Here is a 19,239-nt window from a genome sequence, read left to right on the forward strand (position 1 = left end):
GGAGGTGTCCTGCTTGCATTGTGAAAATGTCCTGCTGTGGAGCAGTCAGCAGTGATCACTTCTTCAACATCACACACTTTATGGTCAGATTTGTCAAAAAAGCAAGCAAAATGCTTGTCTTAAGTATGGGAGAAGCTATTGTCTGTTCAGTTCTCTGGCCGTTGGAAAATGACCTGGTTCATATCAGAGATGCTAAAAACTTGTCTTGGCCAGACTGACAATCCATCCTTGGAGGATGAGGAGAAGGGAGCTGCTGGCATGAGCAAGCTGGTACAGGTGTCTATACTTTCTGTAGAGCCAGCCAGAAGGAAGTAGAAATTACTCCCAAAGCCAGCTGGTATTTTTCTGTTGCTGATCTGATATCACACATGGAATAGAGGAAGCCACCAGGCATGGTGTCTCCTGGGGGTTGATCCAATTTGACCAAGAGACTGAAGTGAGTAGAAAACTGCTGACTAAAGAGACCTTGGATCAAGCACCAACCTCCTGTTATCAGAGTTCAGTGTAAGTGATGTGAGGTTGAATAAAATCTCTCCAGCTAAATTGTCCTTAGTTTAAATGTCATAGTTGACTAGAGTGATGGATATATACTAACATTTGCTTTTTCCTTCCAATCTTACTTCTAGAATCAAAGATGCTTGTAGGGGTACATATACCTTGGAAATTCATTATTAAAATGTTTGTGCTGTTTTTTGGTTTTTTTTACTTTAAATATCAGAATCATATTCATAAATAGTACCAATTGCTGTTTCAACAAGGAGAGGCTGCATTACAATCAATATTATATATTACATCCTGGGGTCTGTTGTGAGCAGATAGTATTAAGACATACATAATTTATCAATGACCTCAGAAGTGGCCCAAAGTCTTTAGGGAGAATCAGGTCAAGTTTTGTTCAATCTTTCGATGACTTTGTAGCTGCCAGGTTAACTTGACTGTACTGTAAACCTATTAACATCACTGGAGTTAAATAGCCAGCTGCTTAAGGGAAATGGAAAATGCAGAGAGTTAGCAGCTAACTAATAGGTTTTTCAACACAACAAAAACAAAGGAAACCAAGAGATTTCTATTTCAGATAATCAATTTTGCATCCTGAAGAACATACTGGGTAGAGGGCTGTAAACTATGAGAAGCCAATTCTTTGCAATTCCAGCCAGAACATAGCTACAGGCCTGAATGCAGTGTGTCATTATGATTAATTATGGGTAATGAGTGTTTTATGAACCTAAGAAAGAAAAGCATTTATTTTTCTGGTATTATAGTGGTATTGTCTTGTTTTGTTTCAAAGCTGGGAGTGTGAAGCCAAACACATGATGAAACCCCTTTATTAGTTCTTTTGTTTTCCTCTAGACTGTTACTACACTTATGGGGCCGAATCCCCATCACACAGTACAAGAAACAAGGATTCAGTTCCAGAGCTCTGGGATTTATATTTTTTTCCTTTGTTCAGCTTAATTCATTTTTTGTGGCAGAAACCCCATAGACCTATGTAGGATGCTGCTCAACAGGCAGAAGAGGAGGCAGGACTGGCCCATCCCAGGAAGGGTCCGCTGCTGGGAGTTTATTATCCAGTCAGGCTGGACTCAAAGCCTCCTGGAACGCCGTGGAGCATTTATTTTCATTTTTTTTCAGGCCCTGAGACCAGAGCATTGGGGACCTCATCTAGAATCCTGCAGCTGAGAAAGATGAAAGCTTGAGAGCAGCTGTGGCTGAGGGGATAGGGCTGTGACAATGACCCCACTCAGATGATCCTAGAATTGACACCCAGTGGCAATGCCACCCAGCACTGCCAGCATAGAGTGCTCTGGGGATTTCCATCCCTCTGGAATCTTTGTGCTTTTGAGGCCAGGATCTCTGTTAAAGTAGCAATGTACTTACTGTTGGCTTTATTCGCAGAGGTATTTGTGCATAGGGGCAGCAAGAGGGTGGATGCAAAGACCTTTTGCTCCATCCGTGTGTTTGAGGAGGCAGCAGGGCAGGATTAGGGCTTCTGGTGCTTTTGGTGCCTTCAGTTTAAAGAATGGGTAAAAAAAAAAAAAAAAAATAAAAGAGTGGGGAAAAAAAATAAAAGGAAAAGAAATAATTAAAAAAGGGAAAAAGAATGAGTCAGGGAGAGCCCTGGTCTTTGGCACTGCCCCGGTGCGCCAGGAGGTGGTGCAAAGCCCCTGCTCATCCCAGGCAGGAGACACGTTTCCTTCTTCCAGGGAAGCCCCTGCAACTTGTTCTACCCAGGAAAAAATACTAGAGGCTTAACCCTCCCCAGCATGCTTCTCTCGTTCTGGTGTTTTGGTACGTATTCAAGGTTAATAGTATTAACTGTGCAAAAGCAAGAAAATGCTGGGGAACTTTATCCTACTCACAGCTATTATCATGCTGTGATAATGGTAAATAAATAAAGGTATCACCAAACGACTCCTAAAGCTTTGTATTTAAAGGACAAATGAGACTTGCTGTGAAGAATTCAGACAAAAATGTGATCCAATTTTAGATTCCGTGTGCTTGCTTTTCCATTTTTTACAGCTGCTTTCTTCTTAATAATTAAACCTTTTCATGAAATAATACTAAAAATAATATGAGTAAAAAGAAAGGGATTTGCATAAACCATTGTTTCCAAGTGTATGAATTAAAAACAAATTAAAAGCTGTGTCATGGAAGTGTGTTGTTAGTTATCCCTTACTCAAAAGAGAAACTGCTGAATGTTTTCCTTTTTGTCTTACTTGAAATACTGTACATTAGCAATAAGTAGTTTGTAAATAGATTCTATGGCCTTTGGTGGTATTTTAACAAAACAAGTAATTTGTTTTTGTGACAATGCTGTGCAAATATGGCTTGATTGTTGAACTACTGGAACATGAGCAAAATAAATGTATTAGTTTCATGCAAACTGAAGTTTTTATTTAATTTTTAAAGTCAGAGTATGATTACAAAACTGCTATATGAAAACTTGTTTAACAATGCAAGAGCAAAATTACATGGGCATGAATTCAGCTTACGCAGAAAATACAAAAATAGCCTCAGTTTATTGTTCCTCATATTAGAGAAGTTCTGGTTTGTTTTTTAAAGAAGAACAAGGGCCTGTAAGAGATGCATTCATTTCTACTTCTCAATTGGCAGTGATTAGCAATGCCTACTGTGCAATAGTTTAGACAGTATACAAAAAGCAGTATATTTCAGTGTAATTCCTCTGGAACAAAACAAAATATAACATTTTTTACAAATTAATTTTGATACCTTTAACTTTTATCCTCTCCTAGCTAACAAGTATTTTTCAAGCAAACTTTGCCCCTGTTCCAAGTACAAAAGCTTGCATTGATTTTATGAACGCAGACTTCACTGGGCAGTACATGTATTTGTTTTAATTTTTAAGGTGTGCTGGACGTGAAGTGTTTTGAAAGTTAAAAGAATATTTAGTATTAAATTTATGCTAACTTCCTTGCTTTTTAAAATTCTGAGAAATGATAGATTTTTTTATCCCGACCTTAATAAGAACACATATACATCTTCATTTTGCATTTTGCTTTGCAGGTTGTTGTCCTTTTGGAAGTGAATGGTTAGGGAGGAATAATGCTGGAGAGCTGTATATCTAAATATAGAAAGCATCACATATATTATTCTAAATTTCAGGTCTAAAGGACTTTTTAAAAAAGGTTGGATCAGAATCTCTATTGCTTTAAATAAGTGTAACTTTATTAAGTCAGTGGAACTACATTGATTTATATCAGCTAAGAATCTGTCCTCTTTTTCTTTAATCTTATTTTAAGCACAAGTGCTTTTCTACAAACCTGTAAAAGTTCAGCTTTGCTTGTTCAAGAAAATTAATGTTTTGAACTGTGACTTAGAGTATTAAAAAGCCATTTCAGAATATATCCAGATTTTCTGTTCTTGCTAATTTAACTTTCCCTTATTATCTTTGGAGAATGTCATTTTTGGAGCATGCTAATACAGCAAACTTTCATACCATCATTAAGGATCATGGTTTATTGGATTTCATCTGACTACTCAAGCAAACATTTGTTTAGTGACACTCTTAAATACAAGCTTGTGCTAGAAATGTCAGAAGTGCTGCTTAAAAGTTTATATGGAAAAACTTTGTTGCTTTTAAGATAACCCAGAAAGAAATGAAAATGGAGAAGTTTTACATTAACTTTCTCTGTGGTGCTATTAGAAAGCTACTTGGCTCTTGGAACTTTTTCAAGATTACTATGTGATAGTGACAAAATTTATAATTAAGTTTGGGGAAAACATGCATAAGGTTTGATTTGAGGGTACAGATACAGCTCAGGCACTGTGGATGCAGGTGTATATCTGTCACTTTTCAGCAATAGTTTTCTTTGACAGATCTTCAGAGCAACAATTGAATGGACAACATTCTAACATCACAATGGCTTTGTCTGGATCTTCATGTTGTAAGGCTAATGGGAAATTTCTTATTTAACTCACTTCTGATCTTTTTTTTTCTTTTGTTTAGCTGGCCACAAAAAAAAAAAAAAAAAAAAAAAAAAAAAAAAAAAAAAAGGAAAAAAAAAGGAAAAAAAAAAAAGAACAGAAAAAGAAAAAGTGGAGAAACAGCATTTCTCATTTTTTTTATAACCAGTGCTGAAAATCTGTCACAGCTACCAAGGAAAGCTAAAGAAAACCAGAAACAGAAAGACTATTATTTATAGCTCACAAGATACAGTATGGCACCATATGGTAGAATTTATCAAATTCTTTCCTTTCTCATGCATTCCGTCTCATGGAATAGAGGCCATAGACAGTTCCCTCTTGCAGTCCTTGCTTTGCTAGCTGCTCATTCATTTACATCACAGGCTAAATCCTGCTTGACCTAAGTGCTTTTACACCCATAAACCTACTCAGGAGGGCATGGCCAGAAGGGTTTGGCCCTCTGTTTATTTCATCTTCCTGTGGGTGCAGTTTTGCTCGGAATGCTGTTTGCATTTCAATCAACTAAAACAAGAGGATGGATAAATTAATGCCTGACTTAGCTCTTCACATCTGATACTGAAATGAACAGCAGTCTTCCGAGGGTTTAAGTTGCAGGGTGACACTTACCAGGTGTAAGGTGCTGTAAGGTTAAGAAGCATCAAACCTATAATAAGAGTCTGACTTCCTCTTCATTTTGTCTCCTTTTGTGTTACATACTAGGGCAAGGAAGGTCTGCCAATCACTATCATTTCTTTTTCTTGTTCTGTAAAGACTGGGTCGTCACAGCAACAGGCCTGTGACAGGCTGGTATCCATTTAGAGCTCCAGGGGGGTCCTAATAGGATTGAACCAAAAGATCAAGTGAATAGCTTCCTATTTTAGATTTGTAATAACTCTGAACTGCTTGCATATACATGGACCTTACAGTGTTATGAGGAGACTTTTTACCAGAGAAAAGAACTGTCTGTTTCTAAGAGCTCTGTACTTTTCAAAGGATGCCTGTTAGCCTACTCCATCCTTGGAAAAGGGGAAGAAAAAAAAAAACAAAACCAAAACAAAGAAACCCAAACCAAACAAAAATTAGGCCCACTTCCCTTTCTTCTGCACACATGAAATTGGAAGGTGTCATTTCCTTTCATTAATTCATTTTACCAGATCAAAGTAAATAGTCTGTTTATGCAGAACAAAGACTCCCCTTTTTGGTATTCTGTTGAAGTCGCTATCAGATTCAGAAGTTTACTCATCTTTCTGAAATCTGGCAAGGCTGCATGCTGCTGAGATTAGAGCCAAACAGCTCATGCAAAACGGGCAAATAAATTCCATGCAAAAAAAAAAAAAAAAAATTCTAAGGGAGAAAAAATTAGGAGGGAGCATTTTGTTGATTTGGGAGGCTGGGGCTCTTGTTGAGCTTGCAAGCGGCTTTGGTAAACCCACAATACTTGGCACACAGAGGAAGAACTGGTAGAGAAGGGAAGACCAGTATTTTGTTAGAGTTATTTTTACTGATTATGGAATCCATTAGGAAATAAATTTTGCTTCTTACATTTCATTCCCAGCCAGATTCTTATATCTATTGTTCATTAGCAATAGCGTTTAATGTGGAACTTCTTGTAGGGCAAGATTCCAAGAGTAAACTTGTCAAGCTCAAGCTCCAGGAATTGTAAAACATGTTTTTTAAAAAGGCTACATTCTGGTAGCTAGTTTGTTTTCCTAAGGCAGTTCTTTCTGAAGTGTTGCATTTGGAGAGAGATAGCAGGTGGGGGCTTCATGTGAGCTGCACTGTCTGAAGGTTTTAGTGTCTTCATGTCCTTAATGCTGTCTTGCCAGGATGCCCCACTCTGTAGGTGTGTTTTTTGATGTCTCAAATTTGATGATGCTATGTAAAGTTGTGACACCTGAAGCCTTCTCCCAGAGAGGCTGTCTTCTGGATTCCATCCTTGTGCTCATTTTTTGGCTGCTTAAATGATGATTTCTATACTGTCTCTAAATCTCTCAGCTAGCAGAATTTTTAGTCTTTGCCTTCTCCACCCTAGCAAATATTTTTGTTTTAGCCACAGCATGCCTTCATCATCTTAACCCCAATACTAGACTCTTTGAGGAGGGTTGCCTTCAACTTATTTTCAAATAACCTGCAGTTTCTATACTAAAAGTGGGAGAGTCACACATGAGACTGAAATATTCACAAGGACTGTGCCTGGATGAAAAAATCATTGTATTTTCTGGGTACAATCTTGGCATATACAATTTTTCCTGGCACTTTTATCAATACAAATTTTGAAAAGGATTTTGCATAGATTAGGGACACTCAGAGACACTCAGTTAATTAGAATTAGGGGCATCCCTCTGTGAGAAAGGATTAGTCAGGTAAAAGACTAGGACTGTGATCCGTCAACCTATAGGGACAATGGCAAAACTGCAGTTCATTGGTTTGGACCCTGTGTGTGGAGTCAAGATACATGACAATGAGGACCAAGATGAAGGCAGCACTGAGGGAGGGACCATACAGGAAAACCCAGGGGCCTCTGTAATGGGTTTTGTATGGATCTTCCTAGGCACGTCTGCCCTAACCCCAAATATCTCAAACTTCCTTTTTCCGTGCAGCCAAATCAAAAGCTAGACATGGCAATTGGATTTTTATGAGGGTCTTTACAAGGGTTTCTGTTAGTTTTTACTCAGATTTCCTAGAGTGTAACATGGAGTGAAAAAAATATAACAGATTGGAAGTTCTATGCATATTTTATTATGAATTTAAGGTTTCTTTTGATGGAGGCTTTCAGCATGCTTTCTATGATTTGAAACAGAGGGTATTCTTTCTTTGCTATAGCTTTCCCTTGAAAAGCCTGTGTCATAAAGACTTTCATTCTGGTGCAGCACGTCTTAAAGGATCTTCTCAACACAACACAAAGAACATCCTCATTCACCTGTAAGATGTGACATTTTGAGGAAATTATCCTAGAGGTTTTGAGTGTTGCCTTCCAGATGTGAAGTAGGCCACATGTCTTGGTGGCAAAGAAGACAAAAATAAAGTTCCAATACCACACTTTATTGCTAATTAGTTTTCTAATAAACACCACTATAATTATATGCTTTAAAATCTCAAATTTGCATGAGCAAGAAAAAGATCAAGCAAATTCTTTTATTTTTCCCTGTTTCATTTCTTCTATTCAGCCAGGTCTACCGGCTTAATGCCTGTGTCACTGTCAGGTCCTGAGCAGGACTTAGTTTGGTTTCCTGATGTCTTTTATCCCAAGTTAGCCTATCCATGTCTGAAGCACTATTCTGCATCATGGCAACATCCTCTCTCCCCAGATAACTAATAATTTCCTGTTTCCCCATGTTTTGCTCCTGTTGAAATTAAGATCTTGCTTATCCTGTGCTACTTTGCAGTCATTTAGGATCTGCTTACTTCCTGGCTGCAGCATCTGGAGAGGCCACAGTCACTGCTGTAAGGACACATGATAAATTACAGTTTTGACTTTAAAAAACAGCTCTAAACCTAATATGTTGATTTGGGATTCTTCTTTTTTTTTTTTCCCCTTAACTTTCAGGCCTCAGAAAAGACCAGTAAGTCTTACATGATGAAGCCTTTCTTTCTTTAAAGGATTATTTGGTCCATTTCCATGAAGAAGTTTGCTGACAGTGCTGAGGCCTGACCTAACACACGAGTGCAACCAGATCCTGGCTGCCTGATGGGCAATGTGTTATTCTATCTTCACCTGCAGAAGAAACAACTTTACCAGGCTTTTAAGATGTATTTATAACCTTTGTTTTTCCAGTGTATGAGCTAGGCTGTTCTATGCATATGTGTTTGTAGCTGAAGAATTTACTCAGAGCAAAATGCTGGTGTCTAACTATGCTGAGACTTTTGGCTGTTTCTTCCACTTGCAAAACTAAACTTCACAACTGTCTTATAATCAGGCTTTTTAGCACTTTGATGTTTCTGATGAAATGTTTCAAAAAGGACCCTGAATAAACAGGGTGTAATAAAGGTGTCTTCAAGTGAAGTAATCCTAACTCCTGTTAGACAAGGACCCTTTCCATGAGGAAAACAAGTATTTTATTTACCTGAGACATCTGATACATGTTCTCTTTTGTCCTGATCTAGACTAAGCTGTCCAGGTCAGAACTGGTCACCTTTGCTATTACTCTGTACCCTGTCTGTAGGACAGAATTAGTTTTTGTTTTATGTTGTACAGCACCTGGCTCCTGGCACAGTGCTAGTACAAATAATAATAATGTACAGGACCTGGCACATCAACACCTTATGCTCTCCGTATGTGGCACTGCCATAAACGTGATAGTGCAATACCTTCAGTCAACATGGAGAATTACCTGAATCTAAATGGATGTGAGTGCTCTTGATGATAAATTTACCCACCTCAGTCTATGCTTTTCTTTATGCAATTAGTTGGAGTGAGGGATGGGATTTTTTTTCTGACAAACTCCTTGCTTTTTGGCCACAAGCACAAGAAGGTAGTTCCCAAGGGTTTGTCTGGCCATAACATGGCAGAGCTGCACTGTTGCCCTGTGCGATGGATCCTCCAGGGCATCCTGACCCTGGGTCAGGCTCTGGCACTTTATGTCAGCCCAGCTTAGAGCAAAGACTTCATGCTCACCACCTGTTTTTACTTCTGCCTGGCTGTATTTTCTGCCTGTGATGCCTCCTCTTCTGTGAGGTCTGAACAAGAAAGCGAACATGGAGAAATTCAAGAGGTGGCCCTAGAGGGAAGCTCTAAGATGGCAGAATCTCTCTGTGAAAGAGATAAAGGCAGCATGCAAAAAGAAGGGCACTTAAAAAGCAGAATAAGCAGTAAAAAATAGAATAAGCAGTTCTGCAGTCTGAAGAGCAAAGAGCTCAGCCCTTCCTCAGCACCAGTAAGATGGATTTGGGGATGCCATGGCCCTGCAGCCCTGCCTCCCCCTCTGCCCTCTCCTCTCCTTGCCTGCATCCCCGGATCCCACTGCCTGCATCCCCGGATCTCAGCCATCCCAGACCCATCCCTGCCCAGTGGGGCTGGGAGATGCTGATCTGCAGGACAGCCTGCTCTGGCCTCAGCCCCGCTTCATCACTGGTTTGGGCCAGGATAAAGGTGATTTTCTGTCTTGTAATTCTGCTTTCATCTAAGTTTCTTGTAAGTAGCTGAACTTGCTGAAATTAGCAGCAAGTTTCTCAGTCAGTGTCTGCTTCTGGGACTGATAACACTCGATGTTTATAGTTACTGCTAGAGACTGGTGTGCAGAACCAAGGACACTGCTCAGCTCTGAGGAACATTTTGCCCACTGGAAGGAGAGAAGAAGTAAAGAGGACACACCTGCAGCCCTCCTTTGGGGAGGAACAGATAAGATAGATGCCAAAATTGATCAAACAGAGTATTCCATCCCATACATGTCATACTCAGTATAAATTTGATGGATCATGAGGGTCAAACCCCTTCCTGCTTCCCCTTCTTCCCCTGTCCCTGTTTGCTTCAGCATCCTGGGAGGATTCCATCCATTCCTCTGCCTGTGCTCCTGATCCACACCAGCCTGAATCTGTGTTCCTGCCTCCAGCTCCCAACTGCTGCTGACCCCAGGATTCCAGCCTGGACTTTCCCAGGGCTGCCCTGCAGCCTCCGTGGTGACGTGAGAGTTATTGAGGGGAAGCGGGGAGGAACATAGTGTCAATTTTCCTGTATATTTGTATATATTTAGTAATTTTTCCTATTTATCATCGCTGTTTCATTAAAGCTGTGTAGTTTAGTGTCCAACGCATAAGTCTCTCTTTCCCTTATTCTCTCTCCTTCCTTTATCAGAGAGGGGAGGGGGATCTAACAGAGAGCATCTGTTATTTGGTTTAGTTGCCGGGTCAGTGTTAAACCCTGACAATCACCATGAACCCTCCTGAGGGCCTGGGCCTGTGCGGGCCTCAGCCGCCATCCCTGGGCCTGCTCTGCTCCCTCCTCACTCAGGCTGTGCCCAGCAGGGCCCCCCCTGGCTCCCACCTCCCCTCTGGTGTCAGGTGAAAGGCTGGACAGGTACATGAGTCCAAAAAAAAATGCTGAAGAATCCCTGGGAAGTCCGTTTCTGAGGGATTGCATTACACTGACGTGGTTCATAAGCCTGAGAGAACACTTTGCTGAGCAGCAGGTACCTGCTCCCTTTCACTTTGCAATCATTTCTGTTATTTCTTCTTGACACATTATATAACTTATATAACATAGATGACTCTCCCAAGCATGGTATTATTTATATTAGTTATATATTTATATTAGTTACATTTTTTATTATTCCAGTGTGGCAGAGATGAGTCAGCCCATTAATGTGAAACTACATTTTCCCAATGGAAACAGTCTTATCAGAGTTTTTTGACTCACTCTTTTCCTTACAGGCCCAAAATATTTTTATTAACCCTGCGTGGCATACTAAATTTCTTTTTCTTTCTTTGACTATAGACCACAGAAATAAGCCTGAGCGATGCCCAACTTCTGAAGCAGTTACACCTAGGAAAGGTCTAGAGCTATGAAAGGGATAAGGGAAGAGCAGGGAAAAAGAAGGCTGGATCTTACACATAGATTTTTTGTCTCAAGTTGTTTTATCAGAACTTGTTTGCATTAACTTTTACCAGAGAAATTCAGTCTGTGGCATGGGAGGTCACGAATTTTACATAATGTCTCTGCACTAACTTCTGACCAGATATGTTTTCAGACTGCCAAGGAAAAAAAAAAAAAGGATCAATATAGGCCCTAAATCTGTGCATTCAGAACATTAGTGTGAAAAAGCATTTCTGCTGAAAATCTGTGGCTTGCCTTATTGCACACCAAATTTCCCACGTAGGCAAGCCCTCTGTCTGAGAGAAAAAAGACAATTGGGGCATAAATCTTCTAAAATGATAGCTGTCTTGGCAGTGGCAGATCTGATAAAGTGTATTCCACCTGTTGTGTACAAGCAGCATATGGCTACAGTAATCTGCAGTTCAATCAGAAATGCAAGGATCTAAGTCCCAGCCTGGAAAGATTTCTCATCACTGTCTCCCCTCAGCTCTGTTTCCAAATGAGTCTGTTCATGAGGGATGCTGCTCGGTGGTTGTCCTCTGGAAGAAGCCCAGGAGTGCTTGGCTTGGCTGAACTTCACAGAAATATCCTTCCAGGTCTCACATGCTGTAGGGAAACGTGTGTATGATTTTTCCATCTACAGCCCACTCCTAGGTTTCAGGCATCTCCAAATGGGGATGCACAAGCTTTCCTCTCCGGAAACCACAAAACTTGTAACACTTCTAATTACTGTTAATTGCTTAAAGTTCTAATTTTTCACATTGCTAAGTCCAGCAATAGATACAAGAGGTAATTACAAGGAATATCTGTAAATGCCTCCTCTAACCTTCCTCCTCCTGGGAGGAAGAGAGCCTTCTACTGAGAAGGGCTCTGCGGGAATGTGCCACTCTGTTTTATTTCGTGTATTTATAACTTTTTTCTTTTTTAGTGTTCAAAATTTTCCTTTTGACTAGACAAAGTATACTGAGCAATCAACAATTTAGTATGTGACTGGAGCATTTGTGTAAGAAGATCAGGGAATTTCTTTCATAACAATATTGAAAGGGCCTACCTAAGTTTCCATGTAAACTAGTCAGAGGCTGTGATTAAATTCTGCTGAGCAATACTGAAAGTCCTGCTGAGAGTCTGAAAGGTAATTTTAGTGGACTAAGGAAAATCTCTCTGAAATCAATACAGGAAAGAGAGGCTGACAGATTTATTATTCCTTATCTTCTGGTTAAATAGCTGTTTAAGAGTATCCCAGATACTTCCTTAAATATGGGGGAGCTATTGATAAAGTTTATGCTTGATGCTTATATTTAGTGAACCTTATACTAGTTGTTTATTAATATTTCTCCAAAGAGCTGTGAGCTTCAGCAAAGAGCTACATGCAGGATGAAGCTGCATGTGCTCACACTTTAACCCAGGCCCCAGGTGCAGCCACTTCACAGCTCAAATCTTGAACTCCTCTGTGTCTCATTGTGCTTTCTCCTGGGACTGCTGTAAAGCTTAATTCATTGATTTTAGCAGGGTTTTGAATGGACTGTACATATATCTATCTCCCCACCTACTGCTTTTAATTCAGGGTTTCATAAAAGTCCCATTGCTCCAGGAATCAGTGCTGAAAGTCTGACCCAAGCTCTCTGCGCCTTTACTGGAACAAAACCAGGGCAGCTCCAGCACATCTGTGGCATACAGAAGCTTGAAAGGCATCACTCCCATGCCACTTCCCTTTCTCTCACAGGGATGAAAAGAGTTTATCTGTTAATAGAAGTGGTGGCACTCTAGTGAAATCTTCTCACTGCTGTAATGAGCTGTGGGAGAAGCTGCCAGGTTCTGGGGGCTCCTTGCAGCTGAACAAGGGGGATCACTAGTTCTCTCTCCCCCCATTTTGGGTGCAGTGCCAGCCTAGGTGTGTCCATTTCTTTTCTTGTTCTAATACCTTAGAGCACAGGGACCCACAGTACTCCTGTGTGAAGAGAAGTACTCCAACAAGAAATTAATCTCCTGGGAGCAAACAAATCCATACACCTCTCCTAAATTAAACAAAACAAACCAACAACTTTATAACAGGCCACTATTGGCTGCAGTTTAAATCCAGCTGAAGCCATTCTCCACAAATTCAGCTTCTGCATTTTGAAACAGTATTAGGCCAAAGACAATCTTCTGTCATTACTACTTAATCTTAACCCTCTGAAGGTCATTCAGTGGTACAACTAGGTTTTCGACATGCCATGAAAAATGAAGAAAAAATGTTCTTATATGGTGATAAAGTAATGAAACACAACCTTCCACTGGCCAGTGGGACTCTGGAGGCAGAGATATGTGAGTTTTTATAGTGTTTGTGAAGGATACTTTATGTTCTGTAACATATGGTATTGTTGTTACTCTTTGATTTGTAGCTTTGGGCAGACACATTCTCATAACCTTTGTATGCCTTCAGCTTTGGAGGTCCTAAAGCTGCTATTGTTCACTCAGTTTTCAAGTTCAAGAAGAATGTTTTCTTCATAAAGTACATGTTAAATATTACCAGAATTTCAGCATCAGTTTTATATTTCAGGCATATTATTTGGCATGTTCTGTAGATGACGAAACATGGCTTTTATGTTATGATTTAATTTAGATTTTTTAAATTAAAAAAGCAGCTGTTTCTCTACATATGAAATGTGAGTCCACTGTAGCTTTACTTACATAAGCATCATTTTCAAGCTATAATATATGGTATAACCCAAGAGCAGAATAAGTGCTGGATTCAGTCTAAGATCTGTCTAGCTGCTTCCTACCTCTGAGTGAGTGGAAGGCTCGGGTAAGCTTGACAAATCATTGTCAGTGGCTTAGTTTATTTCTCTCTCTTTCCAATTTTCATTCTTTTGCCAGACATACCTGCCTTCTTAGCTGAGTCTAAGCATTGGTAATTTGATTTATGGGAATTATGGTGGTGGAAAAGTTTTGGTAATGGGTAAACTGAAAGACTGCAGAGGCAAAGGTACATCCTTTGGATGATATCCCAGGCAACACCTGTCCTGGGTGAAATGCTTCTGTGATGAGAGTGGGCAAGGTACTGTATCACTGTTTAGTCTGTTTTGAGAAGGTAAGGGGTCAGTGTGTGGTCTGTGAAGAGGGTAAAATTCCCCTCATATTTAGATGTGTTGCTGGCAGCATGGTAAGCCAGGCACAACACAGGCTTATGTTATAGGGAGATTTTTTCTGGTGCCTTTATTTTTTCAGCTAGCATGAACATTTTGTGCCTTGAACAGTATTTGATACTAGAATTTTTTCCTAAGATTCACTGGTGCTTTTTCACCTTTTTCACTTGTGCTTTCATGAATTCCTAAAAAACAATGAATGCTTTATCTGCATAATATTCAGAGAGTAATACAGTCAGGTATCCAAGTGTGTTCTAATAGCCCTATTTTGTGGATAGCACAGTGCCTTTGTGGGCATCAGAAGTCACTCTTTTTTTTTTTAACAAGGTGAAATAACTCAAGGACTGAGTTTTTCCACACTAGACAAAACAGCTGTAACTCTGATAATGAACAGCCACTAAACTTTATTTTCTCATTCAACATTTTTTTGATTACTTCTGTGTAGCCAGGAGCAGTTGTGGTGCAGCCAGGAAACAGGACTTGGGGACTTCTTAACAGGGAGGGAGATAGATACATTTCTCATGTATCTATCTGCTTTCCTGCTTTCACTCCTGTCTCTTACTGGGCATCCTGTAAAGCAGTGCTAGAATGGATGTCCTTGACATTTCCTGCACTTCATTCCAGGTATTGCACATCATTTATATGCAGTCTCACAATGCAAGATTTTTTTTTTAAGATACTGTGGGTAGCTGAATATGTGGAGCTACTTATATGAGGATAAACCTTTAGTTTAAACCTTAATGCTGTGTATTTTTTTTTTAAACATATTACTCTCATAGGCACAAGTCCTTTGATAAGAACTTCACATGTTTTTCCAACCCCAGATAGGTCATGGCCATAATTGCTTTGCCAGTATGAACTGTGGTGCTCACCCATCCTTGTGACCATAGGATAGTGTCAGGGGGAGGCCAGAGCTGGGCAAATAGCCTCTCCCCATCCCCACCTCCTGTTAACTAATCAAATTTAAATATCGGGAAGATCATGATCCACAGTGACTCCCTGCAATCTTTTTCAAAATCTTCATTTCACAGAGTTGCTTAAAATGATTTTTTGAGGTCAACAGCTTTGATATAAAATAACAAGTTTTTTTGTTTTTTTTGTTTTACCCTTAAAATATTTTAACACCGTGCCTTTAAAAAAGGAGCTAATTTAATCAGATAAGGCAATAATTTAACATCAACTGTGGAAATGTTTAATTTAGCAAATATTTAAATATAAAGTTTAGACATGATTTCTCCATTCCATTTTGCTATTTTTTTTTCCATTCCACTTTGCTATTTTCAAATGATTTGATGATTTTCAAAATTATTTACCAGAATTTTAATATGTGTCTACATATTGTCACAGCATGATGAAAATATTATTTGTGTGAAAAATTTTAGCCCACTGTGTTGGAAACACCTTATGTAACTGTAAAATACTGGCAGAGGGGATTTTGCAAGGAGGGCCTGATTAACACTTCACCTAAGGAATCTCCACCAAGGAATTCTGCTAAGAAAAGTGGAGTTGTTAATGCAAAATCTTTCACTGGGAAAAGTTGGGCATAGAATGAAAGTGATAAATCAATGATTTAAATCAAAAGTAAAGTGCATAAATTCCTTTTTCAGCAGTAAGTTAAACTGTCAGCTTCAACAAAATCTTACAACACTTGCCTGCTCTCTGGTTCTGATTCTGCAAGTGCTGTTGCTACCAGGTGTCATGCTCACTTCTGAGACCTGCCATACCAAGGGAACAGCCCTATTTGGGACTATCTAGGACCTTTTTTAGAAGGGGCAAAGCAGCAAACATGTTCTTCATGTGCAGCTGCTGTGCAAGCCCTTCGATAATAAATACTAAGCCTGACAGATTTTCCATGATCATGTGTGATAGACTCACTAAAATAAGAGTCTCATTCTGGAACTACCATTCATACATGGTCTTTTTTTCTGAGTTATATGACTAGAAAGTCACATAATTATGTCTATTAATTTTCTATATATTTATCAGAATTTAATCTGGTTTTAATTTAAGACCTGCTCACTGAGATATACAGTGGTGAAATAGATTTCTCCTTGTCAGGTGAATGGTTTGAGGTGTTTTATTTCTTCAAACAAGCTTTCAGGATGACTTTCATCACACCAGCTGTTGCTGTGACATACATGTTAAAAGTCTCTCAGTGTATTCTCTACAAATCCTTCTCTCCAGGCTTTGTAGTTCAGTCACCAAATTAACTTTGGGCCACAGAAGCAGCTCTGCAGAAAGCGTGCTGACAAACCAGCTGCTCCTTGAGAAACAAAGGAAAGATCATAGGACTTGCAGAGGACTTGTGGTCTTCCTTCAAGTGTGTTTGTGTGAGGTTTGAAAGGATTTAAAGTGGACTATTGCTGAGAAATCAGAAGTCAGAGCATTCCAACACAGTCCATAACTCTTCTGAGGCCATTTTTGTGGACTGCATCCACGGCACCTCCCTGACAGCTGTTTTGTGTGATGGGGCTTGCACCCTGTGTTTAAAAGGAGTTACTCTCTAAGCTCCATCTGTTATTTTGCCTTCTTGCAACAACTGTTGACTGTGGTGTGTGTATTGAAGCTCTGCCATCAGGGCTAAGCAAGAGCTATAGCTGAAACACCATTAGCAGCCTAACTGATAGCTGGACCAAGTTTTATGGGCTGCTCAGTCTCCTGAAAAGTAATGTTAAGTTAATTTTAAGTGTTGCAAATGCCTTCTGCGGGGCATCTGCACAGCAGAAATTTTCTCTCCACTTCTCAGTCTGGTTTAGACAGGTTAATAAATCTCTGCCTCTCTTTGGCTACAGAGGGTTGGCATTTTATAGCTGGAGAAGGTGAAGAAGGAAAAGTTACATCCTGTACAGAAAGATAATTCCAGAGCAGCACCAAAGGACTACACAGACTTCTTCACTCTTAGTGCTCACTGCTGAGCAGCTGAATGTGTTGTTTTAATAGAAAACAAAGGCTTGAGTGTGGAAAGACTGAGAACTGAGAAAGCTGAGTGGACAGAGAGGAAAAAGATTTGTTTGCAGAGGAGACTGGGGAGATATAAGGAAAGCTGTATGCATGTGGGTGATTTGTGGTTGTCACTGAAGCTACAAAGTGGCCTAAATCAGATTTTAGAAACTGTAATTTAATCTGTGCCACTGATAAATAAATTAAAATAATATTGATTCAAGATATTTTCTTATTGTAATTAATTTTGTGTACATCCAGTTGGAAAAGCCCAACGAAGTTATAAAAATGTCCTGTCAAGTCTATGTGGTTGTAAATTGTGATTAATTTGATGCAGAAAAGAAAAAGTCTAAAAAGAATGGGAATATTCCTAACTTGGTGGTTTAGTGTAATATATTAATATTCTGGCAAAATAATAAAGTTACGTGTTTAAAAATGTAAGGAATAAGTTCCAGTGATGCCATAAATTCCAGAAAAATATTTTAGGAACTAAAGCCTAGAAATTTATTATGGCTTGGCTGGAATAATGATTTCTTCTTGGCCAACAAAACACTTTATAGCTTTAAATCTCTGGGTGAGTATAAAAGCTAGTTTTATCAGAGTCAACTTTTAGATTGTCTAGATTTAAAATATTAAATAACAAGTAAAATCAGGCAATTATTAGTTATTTTATCATTTAAATACGATAATATAAATTTAAAAGCAGACTGTTTATATTGTGCATGATGCAAGGTACCTTGGCTCAGTGAGCCAGTTACTTGTCCTTCCATGGGATGAGGACATGAGCCCTTCTAACAGAGTTCTGTTTGGTTCTCTGTGCAAAGCTGACAGAGACTGATAAGGGTTTGATGGTCACCATCTTGTCTAACAGTTTGCAGGCTCACAAGTCAGTGTCTAATGAAAATCATGATTCTCTGAACAATATAGCTACACAGGCAAAACTTGTGCCATAACTGACACCCATGTTCTGGCACAAAGCCAGGTTCTGTTACATTGTCTTCTGGGTCCATTGTCCACTTGGCTCCCTTTCACTTTATGCACTGCAAAGATGCTCTCCTTAAGCTTCCTTTTAGCAGGGCAAAGACAAAGCCAGGGAAGACCTGAGCAGTTTTATTGCCCTCTCTGCAACGCTGCCAGAGCTTTTCCTACTGCAGTGGCTTGTTTTTTTTATGCTGGCAGGTGGAACTGTGGTACCTGGGATCTATCAATAAATCCAGGTTTTAGCTCTGGTGAAACTTTAATTCAGATGAGCCATGGCCAGAGATGGTCACGTTCCAAGGCAGAGCACTGCACTGCTGAGGCCTTCACAGTAACAATTTCTGTAGTGCTCTAAGTGCAGGGTGGTGGAGGTTTAAGTGACTGCCAGGTTAATAAAAACTTGATGTTCCTGCCCTAAGGATTTTACTGTCCAAAGATCGGTTCTACATTATGACCCAGATTAAAGGACATTTGAAGCCAATTAAAATACTTCACTTCATGTCAGAGTTACTGAAAAACACATTAATCTGTGCATTGCAGGGCCATCACCCAGAGTGTGCCAGAGAGAAGGAGATGTGTCCTTGTCCTCTTTATCCACCAAAGTGATGGCTCCTGAACACACTGGGATTATTCACCCTTAGAGGCAATTCCAGAGACCCTCTGGCTCCCCCCTTTCCTGGTTGGAGCCTGGTCTTCATGCATTTGTGAGGGCAGAGGGGTATTCCATGTCTGCATGGATCTGCCAGCCCCTGTTTTTCTTCACCTTATTTGTGGTGATATGGAAGGATACAGACTGTATCACGTCAGGTTTCTTGCAGCTCATGCAGTCTGGAGGGCTCTGCCCTTTTCTTCCTTCCCAAAGAGGTCATGGTAAGCAAGGTGAGGATGGCAGCACGGGTACATCCACACTGGCATTAAACTGTCTGCCCTGTGGATGGGTTTCAGTCCCACTGGAGCAGCACAGGACTCAAGGCAAATATGAGAATTTGCTGAGGAGAGGAATAAGTGTTTGAGTCTTGACTCTTCAGGTATAATGCTACCAGTGCTCTGCTTAAAGCTACACTGCACATCTCAGACACAGTAGCACTTGAAGGCATATACAACTAATGCTAAGGACTATTCAGGTAGTTGTGACCATAGTGCAGTACACAGCCTGTAGGAGTTGCAAAATTAAGTGGATAGAGTCTGGGCTGCTTGGCTTCTCATTTGAAGTTTTAGATTTCTCATAGAATTATTCAGATT

The 19,239-nt window shown here is 39.8% G+C and overlaps 1 long non-coding RNA gene across 1 annotated transcript; it reads left to right on the top strand.

Annotated features, from left to right (window-relative positions):
* The first annotated feature begins 4,335 nt into the window (after positions 1 to 4,335).
* LOC139797259 (uncharacterized) lies at positions 4,336 to 8,268 on the top strand. Its single transcript, XR_011726375.1, has 3 exons — positions 4,336 to 4,406; positions 7,812 to 7,869; positions 7,985 to 8,268. It is a non-coding gene; the product is annotated as an uncharacterized lncRNA (long non-coding RNA).
* The last annotated feature ends 10,971 nt before the right edge of the window (positions 8,269 to 19,239 follow it).

Source organism: Heliangelus exortis, chromosome 6 (assembly GCF_036169615.1).
Source record: "Heliangelus exortis chromosome 6, bHelExo1.hap1, whole genome shotgun sequence".
In the NCBI taxonomy this organism is placed as follows: Eukaryota; Metazoa; Chordata; class Aves; order Apodiformes; family Trochilidae; genus Heliangelus; species Heliangelus exortis.